We start from the raw sequence: 18,479 nt of genomic DNA on the forward strand, positions 1-18,479 counted from the left end.
TTTGAGCTCCTTATGGACTCATTCAACTTGGTTGAGCAAGGAGTTTTGCATATTTTTTAACAAACTTATAGTAAAAACCCGCCAACATTTTATAAAAATCAAGTTCTTTCAAATCAATGAGATGAGGCCATTGCAAAATAGCATCCACTTTGGAAGTATCCATTGCTATACCATTTATTGAAATAATACGACCAAGCTAGTAGACTTTTGTCTTAACAAAATCACACGCACTCTCCTTGTGTGTATGTTGATGTAATAAGTTGAACACGTGTAGAAGATGTTTTGAATGCTCCTTTTTGGTAGCATTATACACTAGGATGCCATGAGAAAAGACAATAGTGAAATTGTCCAAGAATGGTTTTAAAACACTATCTATAAGTGGGTTTACTCCCTGACAAGACATTTATGCCATGCTACACATTTTTCATGCAGGTGGTAAACCAGCAAAGAAGTTGCTACACCACATACATTGCTCTCTCCTTTTCGCACCTTTTGCTTTCCCCTTAGGACAATCCATTTTAGCGTAGATTTGTGATAAACAATTGAAAAAGAGATTTTATTTCTTGTCTCTCTTAAAATCTTGTTGAGAGAGAGGTCCCTTGGATCTCTTGACTACTCACTTTTATTGGTACGTTGAGACTTCCAATTATTATTGATGTGAGGTGATGTGCATGCATTATCATTGGTATTATGCATGGTGCATTGTGCTTTATGAAATGATGGCATGTATGGTTATCATTGTTGGGATCATTATGGATATACTTGAACTATGGCATCTTCTAAAGTTTTAGAATCGTGTGTCAACCTGTTTCTTAGTCTCTAGATCAAAACCTCTAAGAAAAACACGAACTTGTTGAAACTCATCCAATTTTTAGATATCCAATAATGAAAATGTACAGATCCAATGTAAGATGTTGTCGTATCCAAAAGAATCCCAATGTGACCACTTTTGATCCTTCTCATTGGTTGGAAGGAAACCTTTATGGGCCGCATTCTAGAAAATAGGCCATGTTTTAGGACAATTATGCAGTTTGTATGCTTGTATGCCATCCACCATGTGTAGACCTTGCCTTCTAATATGAAACTCTTGTACATTGCCTTGAATGTATCCAGAGTATGCTATAATTGATGGATATTTCCCCGTGTACTTAGGAAAGATCCATTGTATCTTTGTTGCAATCCTTGTCCTCACCACAAAAGTTTCATGGTTTCATGCTCGCAAGCAATTCAGTCACCCCTTTGGGTCCAAAGACTGTAACAAATCAACATCAGTAAAAGGTCCAACCCCTTAGGCAGGTTTCCCTCCCAAAGTTGGTATTGGAGTAGGTGTATTTCTCTTACCTGCTAAGACAAGAAATTAACTATGAGATATGTTAGCCATGTCACATCCTCATTCATTGCATAGTCATGGTGTTCTTATGCATCTGTGCATGCTTCTAATATTTTGAAGGCCTTATGTTTGACTACTTCATAATCCACATCATAATCAAAATCCTTGCCTATGTCCACCATGCAAAGGTCCAACCCCTTAGGCAGGTTTCCCTCCCAAAGTTGGTATTGGAGTAGGTGTATTTCTCTTACCTGCTAAGCCAAGAAATTAACTATGAGATATGTTAGCCATGTCACATTCTCATTCATTGCATAGTCATGGTGTTCTTATGCATCTGTGCATGCTTCTAATATTTTGAAGGCCTTATGTTTGACTACTTCATAATCCACATCATAATCAAAATCCTTGCCTATGTCCGCCATGCAAAAATCAAAGGTAATATCTGCACAGTGAGTGGTGGGCGAGTCATGCTCAAAGTCAAAGTGGTTTCACATGCTTGGTATGAAAAGATACACGCTTTCTTGGTTGCACATGTTTTTTAGAGCAGTCCAACTAACAGCACTTTGTATGTCAAGCATGCACCTTATGCACTTCTTATCAATTTCTTTTATATAGGTTATGTGTTTCTCACTAGACCAAATGACATATTTCTAATTTGAGGGTAATTTGAATTCCTCTTTTGAAATTTCATATATGAGGTTTTTGCATAACTATATTTGGGTATAAAATTTGGCAACATGATGGAGTTATTGCATTTTTTGCTATAGAGTACATGGAGATAATGTTGAGTAGATATGGCTTGAAGATTCCAAGCCTATTCCTACTTTTCTAAAAATAGATTTCCATGTGTTTTGTTCTACAATTTTTCATGAATTTATGTTTGCATTACGAGGTCAAATGTTTGGTATGTTGCCTCGTAGGTGAGCATATTTATGCATAGCCAAGGTTAAGCATTGGAAGGTAGTTATACTGATATTTCACAACGTGAGTGGCACTATACATATTGGGTTGTTCTATCCTACACGGAGATTTTTGCATACCACATCTAGATGCTTTTTTGGACTTAGATTTGGCTCACTGCTGTTAGAACATTGGGCAAAAAATACCAAATTTGGCACAAAATATCAAAGTGGTAATGGAAGGACCAAAATTCAAAATTTCATCATGGTTTCCATCCAAGGGGCCAAGAAAATAACACATGAGCAAAAGTTGGCCAAAATACTTCAAGTTAAAGGATGTTTTAATTGTTGATCTATCTGTACATTGTCCAAATTGCAATATATGGTGGGGGAAAGTGTGGTACAATTCACGAAAAGCAAAACCATCAAGTCAAATTGCAATCTATGGCAGGGGAAAGTGTGGTACAATTCAAGAAAAGCAAAACCATCAAGTCAAATCCTAGATTTTGAACTCTTGATCCATGGTCTTGAAAACAAGCTGTCAATCCATGGTATAAAATTGTTGATCCACAATGCTACAATGATTTATAGAAAGTTTTTGAGTTGTTTATATCTCATTATGTTTAGAGCATTGTGGGAGAGAATCTTGGTAAGGCATGTGGAAGTGGTGTAGTAACATTTGAAGCTTGTGTTCTTGTAATGAGGAGCTCCATGGCCTTTCACCACATGCTTATGACGGTGTATGTGTTCACACTCCCACATTCCAAGGTAAAGAAATCATTTCTTTTCTCTTCTTATGTACAATCAAGGACTGAAGTGAGAATGATATTTTTGGAGGTCACTTATAGCACAATTGGATATGGAGGCTTGCTTTTTAAATTCAAATTAGAAATTTGAGGAGAACCACCCTCCTAAATTTTTGAGGCTTCACTTTTTTAGGAAAGTCCTGTGAAAATGTTTCCAAAAAGACAATGTGAACTTTGTAAGTCTAAGCCTTATAGAAATCAAGTCAAGTGGTCATGGGGGAGTAGGGAATGTGAGCTTTGTAACTCCTATGCCCATGCAAAAACAATGTTAATTGGTCTTGGAGGAGTAGGGAGAAGCGCTCTCTACTGATTGGACTTTGGAAGCCATATCTCCAACTCTATTTAGTATTGTGAAATGTCCCACAATACTTTGGTGATAATTTTGCACATGGTCTCATCGTCATGGTTTCAAGCTTTTCAAGCACTTTCAAATAGACTTGCTCCCTCTTCTTAAAGGTAAGAGGCCTTCTATGTAAATCATTTTATGTTCTTGCTCTATCTTGAGCCTTTTTAATCCTGTCTTTAACAAGTTAAAGTATTTCATTCATATCTTTCAGAAAGTCTTTAATTGCCTGAACCTTTTCCTTTTGCAATCCTACTGCATAAGGAGCTCTAGGCGAAAACACATACATTAGCATGGATGGACTATATTTAGTGGAAGAGTGTTTGGCACTATTATATGCAAAAACTCTACTATAGGTAAGTACTCCTTCCAACGAGTTTGTCATTTATTTACATATGCTAGTAGCATATCCTCTAGGATTTGATTAACCCTTTCAGTTTGACAATCTATTTGAGGATGCTTAGCTATACTCGTGCTTAATTTAGTGTCCAACCTCTAAACACGAGTCTCCAAAAATGGCTATTAAATTTCATGTCTCTATCTGGCACAATATTTGTTGATAAACCATATAGTCGATAGAGGTTTTCTACAAATAATCTAGCCAATTTAAGAGATTTAACATCAAGTTTAGTTGGAATAAATCTAGCCATTTTGGTTAATCTATCCAATATTAGACACAGTCCCCTTTGTGGTTTAGGTAGTCCACCTATAAAGTGCATGGAGATACTCTCCCATTTCCCTGAACTAGTGGATGGTGTAATCCTCCCATCTTAAGCCTTTTAGCCTTATTGATTTGGCATCTACCACATTTAACCACATATTTTAGGATGTCCTTATACATTCTAGACCAATATAAGTTCCTTTTAACAAGCGTACGTCTTGTTTACACCCGGTGTCCCGCACTTGGACTATCATGACACTCGTAGATTATCTGGCCCTAACCTCCTTATCTTTTGGGACACATATCCTACCTTTGTAGAGCAAATAGCCATCATCTATGGCAAACTTCTTACACTTGAATCCTTCTAAAACATGAATCAATGCTTCATTCTCATTGGAAACCTCTTGTTCTGGATCCGCCTTCTTAATGGTTTCCCATATCTTGGAATATGCAAGTTCAACCTGGCATTTCCCTCTTAATAATTCAAGCAAGTCATTGTTGAATCGAGCAAAACTTAATTCATTTGTCATAGGCATCATGCTAAGGGAATCTGCTACCACATTATATTTCCTTTAACGATACCTAAGTTCATAATCAAACTCTTGTAAGAGTTCAACCCATCTAGCCTTACGACCTTTCAATTATTTTTTATTTGAAAGTCACTTAACATTTTCTTGATCGGATACTATCATAACCTTAGCACCATATAAATAGTGCTTCCATTTCTTCAATGCATGGACAATATCATACAACTCCCTCTCATATACTTGGTAATTCTGTTATGATGATCTAACTTTTTTCTTTCAAATGCTATTGGTAGACCCTCTTGAGTTAAAACTATATCTATAAAACAATTACTAGCATACGTCCCAATGACAAAAGGTTTATTGGGATCCACTATGTATAAATTTGGACCTGTAGCTATTGCTACCTTTGATTTTTGGATATTTCTCTTTTGATTTTCCCCCCACTTAAATGTTTTCCCTTTTCCTATGAGTTGGTCACTCATGGGAACTACTATATTGGCATAATCTTTAATGAATTTACAACAAAATCTAGACATTCTTAAGAAGATTTGCAACTCTTCTAGGTTCTTAGGTTTAGGCCATTATAAAATGGCTTGGAACTTTTCTTGATCCATTCTGATTCCATCTCTAGAAATGATATGACCAAGATATTTTACTTCTTCTACAAATAATTCACATTTGGAATCGTTTGCATAAAGAGAATTTTCTTTGAGCAATTGGAATACCTTTCTAACATGTTCTAAATGGTCCTCTCGAGTACGATCAGGATATCATCAAAGAATACTACTACAAATTTGCCTAGATAGGGCCGTAGACCACTATCCATCAACTTCGTAAAAGTATTTATTCTTTGATGTCGATGTGTTGTAACTAAGGACTTTGATGTGGAAATGAAAGACCAAGTTTCCTAATTGTCTTTGTCGTCTCGTAGTATTTATGAAAGTGATCTCAAAGTCTCCCTAGAAGAATTTAAAGATGTTTTTCCTATCAATTTACCAAAGGGTTTACCTCCTGGAAGAGGTGAAGTAGATCATCCTATTGATTTAATTAAAGATGTCAAGCATGTCTATAAATCACCTTATAGACTATGCAAAGCACAAAACTTTTTAATAGAAAAACAATTTGCAATACTATCTAGATAAAGGCTTTATTAAACCCAACAATTCTTCATGGGCTTTGCCAATCTTATTGGTGAAGAAAAAAGATGGTTCTGTGCGACTTTGTGTCAACTATAGAGCACTAAAAAATCTTACAATCAAGACTAGGTTCCGTATGCCTAAAATGGAAGAGCTTTTTGATCAATCAAAGGGAGCCACATATTTTACAAATATCAACTTACCATTTGATTATCATCATCAAGTTCAAATAAAGGTTAAAGATGTTGCAAAAACAACCTTTAGAAGTAGATATGGGCATTATGAGTCTTTGATAATACCTTTTGGGCTTACATCACAAGGCTTTTTATTTACAAGATTTTGCAACTCAAGAGAACATATTAAAGGATTGATGTGTTCACCATGCCCACCTTGTATAACAAAACTTTTTACCTTCTTTTTCTCACCTTCCAAATTGGATATCTGTGTATCCTATATCTTCTTGTCTTCCCCATGCATAATGGAGACGACATGTTGGTGAGTGCTTGGTCGTTCATAAAGTTTTAAGTTCTTGACAAGAGCATACTTCACAAAAGTATGTGTGGCAAAGTCATCTATTATGACCCTTACCCTTTTCCCATTTACAAACCCGTGCATTTTCACCAATTCATGTGGACCAAAACTTGATTTTCACATGTTGGTTGTCAAACAACAATGATGCTCTTTGTCCTCATGCAGCACTTCTACGTATTTATACTTTTCATTACCACTTATCGAAAGTGTTTGGACCACATGGATTTGCCTATCTTTACGTATCTTGTTAGGACCTTTACACTTTTCATTGTCCTTTTTTCTTTTGTTCTTTGGATAGTTCCATTGGATAGTTCTTTGGATAGTTTTTTTTTCTTTTGTTCTTTGGATAGTTCCATTGAGAATGATCGGGAGACAAACAAGTGAAGCACAAGTTTTTGTTTTTAGCCTTTGCAAAGTCCACTTGGTTCAACCTAGGTCTCATTACAATCCTCTTTTTAAACCGTGGCCTACCCTCCTTATTAAATGGTACCCCTTTTTTTGCTTTTAGAAAGGGCCGTGATACCCCCATATTTGTGGGATTGGGCTCAGTTTGAGTGGGATTAGAAGTTGTCAAGCGAATACTATTTGATTGCTTCCTCCAAAGTTTTAGGTGTACTTCTTTTCACCTCTTACTTGAAGTGTCTATCTACTCCCCATATAAACCCTCTTGTTTTGTGAAAGTAATCTATTCCTTGAAGCTTGAGGATTATTTCTCTATACTCTGCAATGTAAGTAAACAAAGGCCTACCCCGCTGCATAACTTTCTCCCAATCCTTCGGGTTTCTTTTTGGTTCATTTTCAAAGAGAAATTCTTTCACAAAAATATTGTCAAATTGAGCCCAATCCGGTGGAATCTTTCCTGATGCCTTGAGAGTCATCCACCATTTGTAGGATTTTGGCCCCAATGATAGACTAGCCTTGTAACATTTAATGGCCTAGTAGCTTGTGTGTAGCGGAAAATAGCATGAACATAGTCAGCATTTCATTAGAATAGATTCCTAATGAGCATAACAAGAGTGCTTGGGCGGAGAGAGCAACAAAAAGCATAACACCTAGTTAGATAGGCATGAACAATACTTCAAAAGAGAGAGAAATTAAGCTATTGACAACAGTTGAGGACCGGATTTACATGGATCCGGTTCCCCCCCCAAAGGCTTTGTATTATAGGTTTCCCCCATCAAGAGAAACATTTTACAATACAATTATTTGTGTTCATTCAATAACTAACTAGTGCAATAAAGATGGAAGGTTCAAGCACTAAGCAAGACACTTATAAAATACAACATCAATTCCCTCACGGTCTCAGACCCAAGACCTCACACACCTTCGAAGATGCTGAGAGCTAGCAGGGTATGAGAGTAGATTGAGAGGAAGAAGGAGTAGTCTTACGAGAAAGATATACATCTCCTCACATAATCACTCATATTAGCATAGCATAGCTTAGTAATTAACATGGTGGAGGAGACGAGCATGAATTGAAGCTTGGCTCTTGGTTGGATTTGCATCACAAAGCCAAGAGTTGTTGGTGTAGGCCTCCCTTCTCACAAGCTTGGAGTAGGTGATAAGCTTTCCATTAAAGCTTGAGAAAGAGAGAGAGAGTCTTCTTGCTTCACACATGAGCTAGTGTGAGTGTGTGTGCAATAATGCCTTGAGAAATTCAGCCCCCCCTCTCTCTTGGTTGACCCCTCATTCAAATTACCTGATGCTGACATCCCATTGGACCTTTCCAAGCTTAGCCAATGAAAATTAAGTAGCATAAGTGATAGCCTTCTGACATGTGTCCCCGTTTCTCCTTTTGTGAGAGCTTTAGGTAATTAATTAATGCAACTAAACTCTCATTGGCCCCTTTGTCTTCTAGAAAATAGGAATCAGGCAAGCCATTGGGCTGTTGAATGCTCATTGGACCCCTTGGGAGATTGTCCAAAAGTCTTCTAGAGAGCTTAATTCTTATTGGTTCTTTTATTAAGTGTTTTTAATTAATTAAACTAGATTTACTCTAGCCTAATTCTCATTGGTCCACCTCCATGGCCATCCAATAGGATTAGTGTACCTTGTTGGCATCTAGGCTAGGGAGCTGACATGTGTCCCTCGTTTCCTTTGTGTAAAGGAAGCTTGTGATTGTGTGTGTGTTTCTCTCTCATCCCCTACTTGCAAGGCTCGCCCCCTCCTTTGTAGGAGTTTTGAAGTCTTTTTGGTATACACACAAATCTTCCAATTTCACTAGTGTTTGACCTTTGGACACAACCTTTAAATTTTGAAACCTTAGCATTTTCGAAGTCTTAATGGCCTGAACCACTTTGATCTACTTCCTTTACATAGGCTTTTAGTAGATCAAGAATTGTTAGGTTAGCTATTTCACTTTGGCCATCCGTTTGCGGGTGATAGGTCTAAGAGAAATTTAGCCTTGTCCCTAAATTCTCAAAGAGACCCTTCCAAAAATTAATGGTCATTTTAGGATCTCTATCCGACACTATGGACATTGGTAGCCATGGTACTTGAAGATTTGTGAAATGAAGAGGGTTGCCATTTAATGGGCTTTGATAGTCTTTTTGACAGGTATAAAATGAGCTTGTTTACTGAACTTGTCTACTATCGTCCATATTCCCATATTTCCATTGATAGACTTAGGCAATCCAAAGATAAAATCCATGGATCTGCTCTCCCATGGTGAATTAGGGATTGGCAAAGGTTGAAGCAATCCAGGTTACTTACCTCTATCAAACTTCGTCTTTTGGCATACCACACATTTAGAAACATACTTTTTGTATGTTTGCTTTCATGGTAGGCCAATAGAAATATGTTTCAATCCCTTTTAGGTAGACTGAATCCCTCTATGACCCGCATAAGGAGGAGCATGAGATTCATACATTACTTTCTCACGTAGTGACTTGGTAATGTATAGTCTATTTTCATAGAGAAGATAACCATCTTGTAAAGTAAATGGTTCCTCTTTTTTCTCTAGTGCAAGGGCTGAAATCACATCTCTAAAATCTGGATCAATAGCATACTCATCTATCATCAAAGATAGATCCTGATAGTGCATCGGCTTGATATCTCGGTCGTCTTGATAGTGCATCGGCTACTTGATTATGCTTGTCAGCAATGTGAGCAATATGAAAATGAAATTGCAAAAGGAGATTTGTCCACCTCATTTGTTTGTCGGAGAGCTTGATCTGCATCATGAAGTACTTAAGGCTTTGGTGATCCATCCGCAGAATGAAAGGAGTCCCCAATAAATAGTGCTTCCATGAGTCTAAGGCATGTAGAACTGCGAGGAGTTCCTTTTCATATATGCCTATAGCTTGCTCAATAGGGTCAAGCCTTTGAATTTCATAGGCTATGGCGTGCCCTTCTTGGAGCAAAACAACTCCAAGGCAATCACCACAAGCGTCACATTTGACCTCAAACGGCTTTGAGAGATCGAGCAGTGTAAGCAAAAGTTGCGAGATAAGCTTTTCTTTAAGATTTTCAAAAACATTGTTCTCCTTCGCAGACCATGTATACCTAGCATTTTTCTTTGTTAGGTCATGTAATGGTCCCGCGATTTGTGAGAACTTTTCTATGAAGCATCTATAGTATGCACACATACCTAGAAAGCTTCTTAATTCATGAGGACTCCTTGGTTTAGGCCATCCTTTTATTGCCTCTAACTTTGATGGATCCATTTGGATGATGCCATCTTGAGAGATAATGTGGCCTAAATACTGAATCTCTTGTAAGAAAAACTCACTTTTCTTTCGATTAACATCAAGTTTATTCCCTCTTAAGACTTGAAATATTACCTCGAGGTGTTGCTTGTGTTCATCTGATGAATTAGAGTAGATGATAATATCATCAAAGAACACTCCAGTAAAGGTTCGGTGAGGCCTGAATAGCTTCTCCATCAAGCGGTTGAATGTGGCTGGTGCATTGGTCAAGCCAAAAGGCATGACAATGTATTCGTAAAGTCCAAACGTAGTGCGAAATGCGGTCTTTACAATGTCTTCATCAACTATCCTTATTTGATGGTAGCCACTTTTTAGGTCAATCCTACTGAAGTAGGTGGACCCTTGTAGCTTATCAAGTAGGTTTTCTACCCGTGGAACGGGAAACCTATTCTTCATAGTGATCCTATTTAGTGCTCTATAGTTGACACACATACAATATGTGCCGTCTTTCTTTTGTACTAATAACACGGGTGCGCAAAATGGAGATGAGCTAGGCCTAACCATGCCCTTCTCAACTAACTCATGCACTTGCCGCATAATCTCCTCTTCTTGAGCTTGAGAAACTCTATAAGGAGGTTTCTCAGGCGGTGAACTTACCGGAAGAAGTTCAATTGCATGGTCATCATTGCCTTGTTTAGGAGGTAGTGCACAAGGGATGTCGTCAATAAAGACATCTTGAAACCCCTTGAGAAAAATGGATAACTCTAATTCCTTGTGATTGTTTATATTTTCTTTTGCTAAAGCATTAGGTTCATTTTGAGAATATTTAACAAAAATCATGTACACGGAAATAGAGCTCTTTATTGACTTATTGAAAGCTTGCGTATGTACAATGGGTATGGCGTTACCCATTTCCTTAGCATCTAGGTACATATCTTTTTCCCTATATTTAAAAGTAGATTTTCGTTTCAAGCAATTTAACATTGGCAGCCATACGATGAAACCATGGTGCCCCTAGGATTACATCCTCATGCTTGAGAGGAGAAATAAAGAATTCCTCTTTTTCCACATAACTTTGGACATGGAGCCTCAATTTCCTGATTAAGGGACTGACTGAAGCTTCTTGCCGCTTGAAAGCACCATCTGCAAGTAGGACGTCTCCCATCTCATAGGCTTGGATGCCTAGCTTGGTGGCCAACTCTGTGGACATGAAATTGTGAGTAGAACCAGGGTCAAAGAGAATAAAAGCATCATGTCCTCTTACCTTTCCCCAAGCATGGCATAGAGGAGATCCTTTGTGGTGAGCGTCCTCTTCTTGGATTTCAACCAAGGTAGCTCTAGGAGGCTTATGGCGGGTGTTCTTTTGGGGACAAGCGCGGTACACATGCCCTTGCTCGCCGCACTTGAAACAACGATTATCCTTGCAACAACGCTCAAGCTCTTCAGGAGAGAGTTTGTTTTCACCTTTGTAAACTCCCTTCTCCTTAGTTTTGTTGTTATTGGAATTGCCCTTAGGAGACTTTTGGACATTGTCCTTCCCCTTAGCCTCATTGGAACCCTTGTTTTTTGTGGGCTTAGAATTTCTCTTAGCCCTTGTTTGGAAATTGATTCAAGAAGCCACCATAGTACGGTGTATAACCACAGATATGGTGCGTGGCCTTTGGGAATTGACATACTCCGCCATTTCTTCAGTTAAGCCCGCACAAAATTGTTGTTTTTGCTCTCTAAAATCCCTCTTTTGGAAGACAATGGCTTTGAGATGTAAATCCCAAAACTTGTCTACATATTTGTGAATGGATTCGTAGGGAGAGAGCTTCAAGCTTCGCCATTTGGTGAGTACTTTGTCTTTGGCATCGGTGGCCAAAAACTGCTTCATAATGGAAGCTCTTAAGGCTTTCCATGTTCGTGGAGCTTCACCGCTGGCCCGTAGGCTAGACCAACATTGCCTGGCGGACTTTTGAAAGTGCATAGCTACATGGCGTAGCTTAGAGGACTCCGTGAATCCCTCATCTCAAAACGCCGCATTGAATTGTTGGATAAAAGCCAAGACTTTGTCTGTAGCATCAAAGGTGCCATCATAGGTAAGGAAAGAGATGCTCTTTACTCCCTCTTTGAACTTCTTGAGCTTGGACGACCTCTTCCATGTGGCTTAGGATTTCCTATGGCCTCTTCTATTTGATGGTTCAAAAGTTGCACCATCGCTTTCTTTAGAAGACGAAGAATTTGAGGAGGATGGAGAAGAGGGTCACCTCTTTCTTGCCTTTTCTTGCCTTGGTTCTCTTTGTGCGCACCATCACTTTCTTCATAAGAGGAAGAGGATGAAGAAAAGGGTGACCTCTTTCTCGCCTTTTTGTTCTCTTGCTTTTTGTCATCCCTCTTTGAATTATGGCATGGAGAAGTGTGCGATGGTCTTCTCCGTTTAGGAGGTGATGGAGTGTTTCCTACCGTCTTCTTAGAGCCATCTCAGTCGAGGTGGCAGGAGACTCACTTCTTTTTCGTTCCTTTGGTGGGGGCTCTTGAGTTCTCCATTGAGAAGGAGATGCATCATCAAGAAGAAAATTTTTGAGCCCTTGTATGGATCCTCTTCTTCTTCCCGAATCGAAGAGAGGTCTCTTTTGGAAGTCTCATAAGGAGGCTTCCTAGCTACTCTCTCATCATGGTAGGGAACTTGGAGAATCCCATGAGCACAAAGCTGCCGTTGCACTTCACTTTGGAGGGATGGGTTGCCCATGGCTTGTTGAAGCCTAAAACCAAGGTAGTTAACAAGCATAGGGGCATCATTAGTAGCTTGCTCATTAGCAAAATCAAAGCTATCAACATTAATTTCACTCTCTTTACTATTGTCAACCATTCTAACAACTTTTAGGTGTAAACTTCTTTTTAGGTGTACTTTGGTACTTCAAGCCCTAGTTGCTACTCCTCTTTACCCCTTTAGAAAAGCACTCAAGCTACTGTACCCGTGTCTTGAATATTATTAATTGCAAGGAATAGAAGAGATGGTCTTTCAACACCAAAATATCACCGGCTCTTGTCAAGCTTCTAATAGCTCAATAGTGGTTAAGCCGTAGGCAAGCCCCGTAGGACTCCACTATTAAGACCATAGCTCTCGACGGTGATGCTCCGTTATCTGCATGAAGGCAGGCGCACTGCAAGGCTGAAAAATCCATATTCTACTTACTCAAGTGCAATTAATAATACCAACCATTTATAGCTAGCTTGAGGACCTCCGTTCTTGAGCAAGAAAAGAGAAACCTTGTGCTCTGATACCAATGTAACATTTACTGGCCTAGTAACTTGTGTGTAGCGGAAAATAGCATGAACATAGTGTGCATTTCATTAGAATAGATTCCTAATGAGCATAACAAGAGTGCTTGGGTGGAGATAGAAACAAAAACCATAACACCTAGTTAGATAGGCATGAATAATACTACAAAAGAGAGAGATTTTAAGCTATTGACAACAGTTGAGAACCGGGTTTACGTGGAGCCAGTCCCCCCTCCAAAAGGCTTTGTATTATAGGTTTCCCCCATCAAGAGAGACATTTTACAATACAATTATTTGTGTTCCTTCAATAACTAGCTAGTGCAATGAAGATGGAAGCTTCAAGCACTAAGCAAAACACTTATAAAATACAACATCGATTCCCTCGCGGTCTCATACCCAAGACCTCACACACCTTCGAAGATGGTGATAGCTAGCGGGGTATGCGAGTAGATTGAGAGGAAGAAGGAGTAGTCTTACGAGAAAGATGTACATCTCCTCACATAATCACTCATATTAGCACATCATAGCTTAGTAATTAGCATGGTAGAGTAGACGAGCATGCATTTAAGCTTGGCTCTTGGTTGGATTTGCATCACAAAGCCAAGAGTTGTTGGTGTAGGCCTCCCTTCTCACAAGCTTGGAGTAGGTGATAAGCTTTCCATTAAAGCTTGAGAGGGAGAGAGAGAGAGTCTTGTTGCTTCACACATGAGCTAGTGTGAGTGTGTGTGCAATAATGCCTTGAGAAATTCAGCCCCCTCTATCTTTTGGTTGACCCCTCATGCAAATTACTCATGCTGACACCCCATTGGAGCTTTCCAAGCTTAGCCAATGAAAATTATGTGGCATAAATGATAGCCTTCTGACATGTGTCCCCATTTTCCCCATTTTGTGAGAGATTTAGGTAATTAATTAATGCAACTAAACTCTCATTGGACCCCTTTGTCTTCTGGCCAATAGGAATCAGGCAAGCCATTGGGTTGTTGAATGCTCATTGGACCCCTTGGGAGACTGTCCACTAGTCTTCTAGAGAGCTTGATTCTTATTGGTTCTTTTATTAAGTGTTTTCAAATTAATTAAACTGGATTTACTCTAGCCTAATTCTCATGGGTCCACTTCCATGGCCATCCAATAGGATTGGAGTGCACCTTGTGGGCATATGGGCAAGGGAGCTGGCATGTGTCCCTCATTCCCTTTGTGTAAAGGAAGCTTGTGATTGTGTGTGTGTGTGTGTTTCTCTCTCATCCCCTACTTGCAAGGCTCGCCCCGTCCTTGTAGGAGTTTTGAAGACTTTTTGGTATACACACAAAGCTTCCAATCTCCCCAGTGTTTGACCTTTGGACACAACCTTTGAATTTTGAAACCTTAGCATTTCGGAAGTCTTAATGGTCTTAACCTTAGGGTCTTTAAAGCCCATTGTTGCACATTTCTCTTTTGCAGATGGTCCCCCCCCCCCCCTTGGATCCCTATTGTGGCCGGTCTGCCATCTTAACCAATATTCTAGCCTTTTCTCCCCTGGCACTTCCCCATATTAAATGATCATTTAACCATGAGAAAATCCTTTAGGAGATCTAGATATTAGTTATTATGACATTACCTCTCTCTTGAAATCATAGTCGTCCTCGACTATGGGGTAGAGAAGATAAAGCCTATTCATTAGTCCTTTTTCTAGCGGGTAGAGGATCCCTGTCTTACCCTACGACATCGTTCCAGGATGGATGACTAGTCCATTTGGTGCTTGAGAGCCTAAGCTGCCGCAAGCATGTCTGCACATTAGTCCTATCAATCTTCCATGGTAGAGTGACAAGCTCTACTTGGTGTTTGGGAGACGTCATCTCCGCAAACTTGATTCTAAGCATGCATACTACTTCACATTTGTGCACAATAAAGAAAAAGAGAGTCTTATAAGGCAAAAACTTTCTTCATTTTAAACATTTGTACATTTGCTTACTCTAGGGAAGCATTGTGAGCATTGACAAGGTTTAGGTTATCCTTTTATTGTATGCCTTGCATTCATCTAGCATCTTCAAAGGATAATTCTTAAACTTAATAAGATATCGTTGAATAGTCTTACCGCCTCTTAATACCTTGTCTTCATGTCGAAGAATGGACTCGGGCTGCAGCACCTCTTCTTGGTCCTCCATCTCCGGTAGGTCTTCAATAATTGGTTCTTGAGTTGGCTCTTCTTTGTAAGGCTTTAGTAGGCTCACATGGAAGGCATTGTCTATGAGCCAATGGTTGGGCAACTTGAGTTGATAGGCCATCTCATTGATTGGTCTAAGAATCTGGAAGGGACCATAGTACCTTTTTGCTAGCATAGTATTTTTGGTGTCCCGTAGGATTCTTGCCCGTCGTGTGCCTTAATCGAGCCTTGGGAAATTTAAGTAAGACCCAATCATTTCCCTTAAAGGCTTGGCCTCTTCTGTGCTTATCAGCAGTAGCCTTTTGCCTTTGCTGTGAGAGAGAAATAACATCCTTAATCTTTTGGAAAGATTCTTGTAGGTCTCGGCTATACTCATCTGCAGCAAAGATCTTCCCATGTACCCTAAGTAGCAGGGGACTTTTAGATCTTCCCTCAACTACCTCAAAGGTGCTTTTCCCGTGGAAGTATGTACAATGTTATTGTAGGCATACTCCACTAAGGGTAAGTACTTCCCCCATTGGGACCTTTGATCTACTTCCGTTACATAGGCTTTGAGTAGATCAAGAATTGTTAGGTTAGCTATTTCACTTTGGCCATCCGTTTGCGGGTGATAGGCCGAAGAGAAATTTAGCCTTGTCCCTAAATTCTCAAAGAGACCCTTCCAGAAATTAATGGTCATTCTAGGATCTCTATCCGACACTATGGACATTGGCAAGCCATGGTACTTGAATTGTGAAATGAAGAGGGTTGCCATTTGATGGGCTTTGATAGTCTTTTTGACAGGTATAGAATGAGCTTGTTTACTGAACCTGTCTACTATCGTCCATATTCCCGTATTCCCATGGATAGACAGACTTAGGCAATCCAAAGATAAAATCCTTGGATATGCTCTCCCATGGTGAATTAGGAATTGGCAAAGGTTGAAGCAATCCAAGTTGCTTCCCTCTATCAAACTTTGTCTTTTGGTATACCACACATTTAGAAACGTACTCTTGTAGGTTTGCCTTCATGGTAGGCCAATAGAAATATGTTTCAATCCCTTTTAGGGTAGACTGAATCCCTCTATGCCCCACATAAGGAGGAGCATAAGATTCGTACATTACTTTCTCACGTAGTCAGTTGGTAACACATAGTCTATTACCATAGAGAAGATAACCATCTTGTAAAGTAAATGGTTCCTCTTTCTTCCCTAGTGCAAGGGTTGAAATCAAATCTCTAAAATCGGGATCAATAGCATACTCATCTATCATCAAAGATAGATCATTGTGAGTTGCTATGAAAACCGCATTCACTCTAGCTCGTCTTGAGAGTGCATCGGCTACTTGATTATGCTTGCCAGCAATGTGAGCAATATGAAAATGAAATTGCAAAAGGAAATTTGTCCACCTCATTTGTTTGTCGGAGAGCTTGGTCTGGGTCATGAAGTACTTAAGGCTTTGGTGATCCGTCCGCAGAATGAAAGGAGTCCCTAATAAATAGTGCTTCCATGAGTCTAAGGCATGTAGAACTGCAAGGAGTTCCTCTTCATATATGCCTAGAGCTTGCTCAACACGGTCGAGCCTTCGATTTTTCATAGGCTATCGCATGCCCTTCTTGGAGCAAAACAACTCCAAGGCAATCGTCAAATTGGACCTCAGGTGGCTTTGAGAGGTCCGGTAGAGTAAGCACAGGTTGATAGATAAGCTTTTCGAAAACATTGTTCTCCTTGACAGACCATGTATACCTAGCGTTTTTCTTTGTTAGGTCATGTAATGGTCCCGCGATTTGTGAGAACTTTTCTATGAAGTGTCTATAGTATGCACACATACCTACAAAGCTTCTTAGTTCATGAAGATTCCTTGGTTTAGGCCATCCTTTTATTACCTCTAACTTTGATGGATCCATTTGGATGATGCCATCTTGAGAGATAATGTGACCTAAATCCTGAACTCTTGTAAGAAAAACTCACTTTTCTTTTGAATAACATAAAGTTTATTCTCTCTTAAGACTTGAAATATTACCTGGAGGTGTTGCTTGTGTTCATCTAATGAATTAGAGTAGATGATAATATCATAAAAGAACACTCCAGTAAAGGTTTGATGAGGCCTGAATAGCTTCTCCATCAAGCGGTTGAATGTGGCTGGTGCATTGGTCAAGCCAAAAGGCATGACAATGTATTCGTAAAGTCCAAACGTAGTGCGAAATGCGGTCTTTACAATGTCTTCATCAACTATCCTTATTTGATGGTAGCCACTTTTTAGGTCAATCCTACTGAAGTAGGTGGACCCTTGTAGCTTATCAAATAGGTTTTCTACCCGTGGAATGGGAAACCTATTCTTCATAGTGATCCTATTTAGTGCTCTATAGTTGACACACATACGATATGTGCCGTCTTTCTTTTGTACTAATAACACGGGTGCGCAAAATGGAGATGAGCTAGGCCTAACCATGCCCTTCTCAACTAACTCATGCACTTGCCGCATAATCTCCTCTTCTTGAGCTTGAGAAACTCTATAAGGAGGTTTATTAGGCGGTGAAATTACCGGAAGAAGTTCAATTGCATGGTTATCATTGCCTCATTTAGGAGGTAGTTCACAAGGGATGTCGTCAATAAAGACATCTTGAAACCCCTTGAGAAAAATGGATAACTCTAATTCCTTGTGATTGTTTATATTTTCTTTTGCTAAAACATTAGGTTCATTTTGAGAATCTTTAACAAAAATCATGTACACAGAAATAGAGCTCTTTATTGACTTATTGAAAGCTTGCGTATGTACAATGGGTATGGCGTTACCCATTTCCTTAGCATCTGTGTACATATCTTTTTCCCTATACTTAAAAGTAGATTTTCCTTTCAAGGAATTTAACATTGGCAGCCATGCGATGAAACCATGGTGCCCCTAGGATTACATTCTCGTGCTTGAGAGGAGAGATAAAGAATTCCTCTTTGTCCACATAGCTTTGGACATGCAGCCTCAATTTCCTGATTAAGGGACTGACTGAAGCTTCTTGCCGCTTGAAAGCACCATCTGCAAGTAGGACGTCTCCCATCTCATAGGCTTGGATGCCTAGCTTGGTGGCCAACTCTGTGGACATGAAATTGTGAGTAGAACCAGGGTCAAAGAGAATAAAAGCATCATGTTCTCTTACCTTTTCCCAAGCATGGCATAGAGGAGATCCTTGTGGTGAGCTTCCTCTTCTTGGATTTCAACCAAG

This window comes from Adiantum capillus-veneris, chromosome 3 (genome assembly GCF_014529385.1).
Source record: "Adiantum capillus-veneris isolate H3 chromosome 3, ASM1452938v2, whole genome shotgun sequence".
Classification (NCBI taxonomy): Eukaryota; Viridiplantae; Streptophyta; class Polypodiopsida; order Polypodiales; family Pteridaceae; genus Adiantum; species Adiantum capillus-veneris.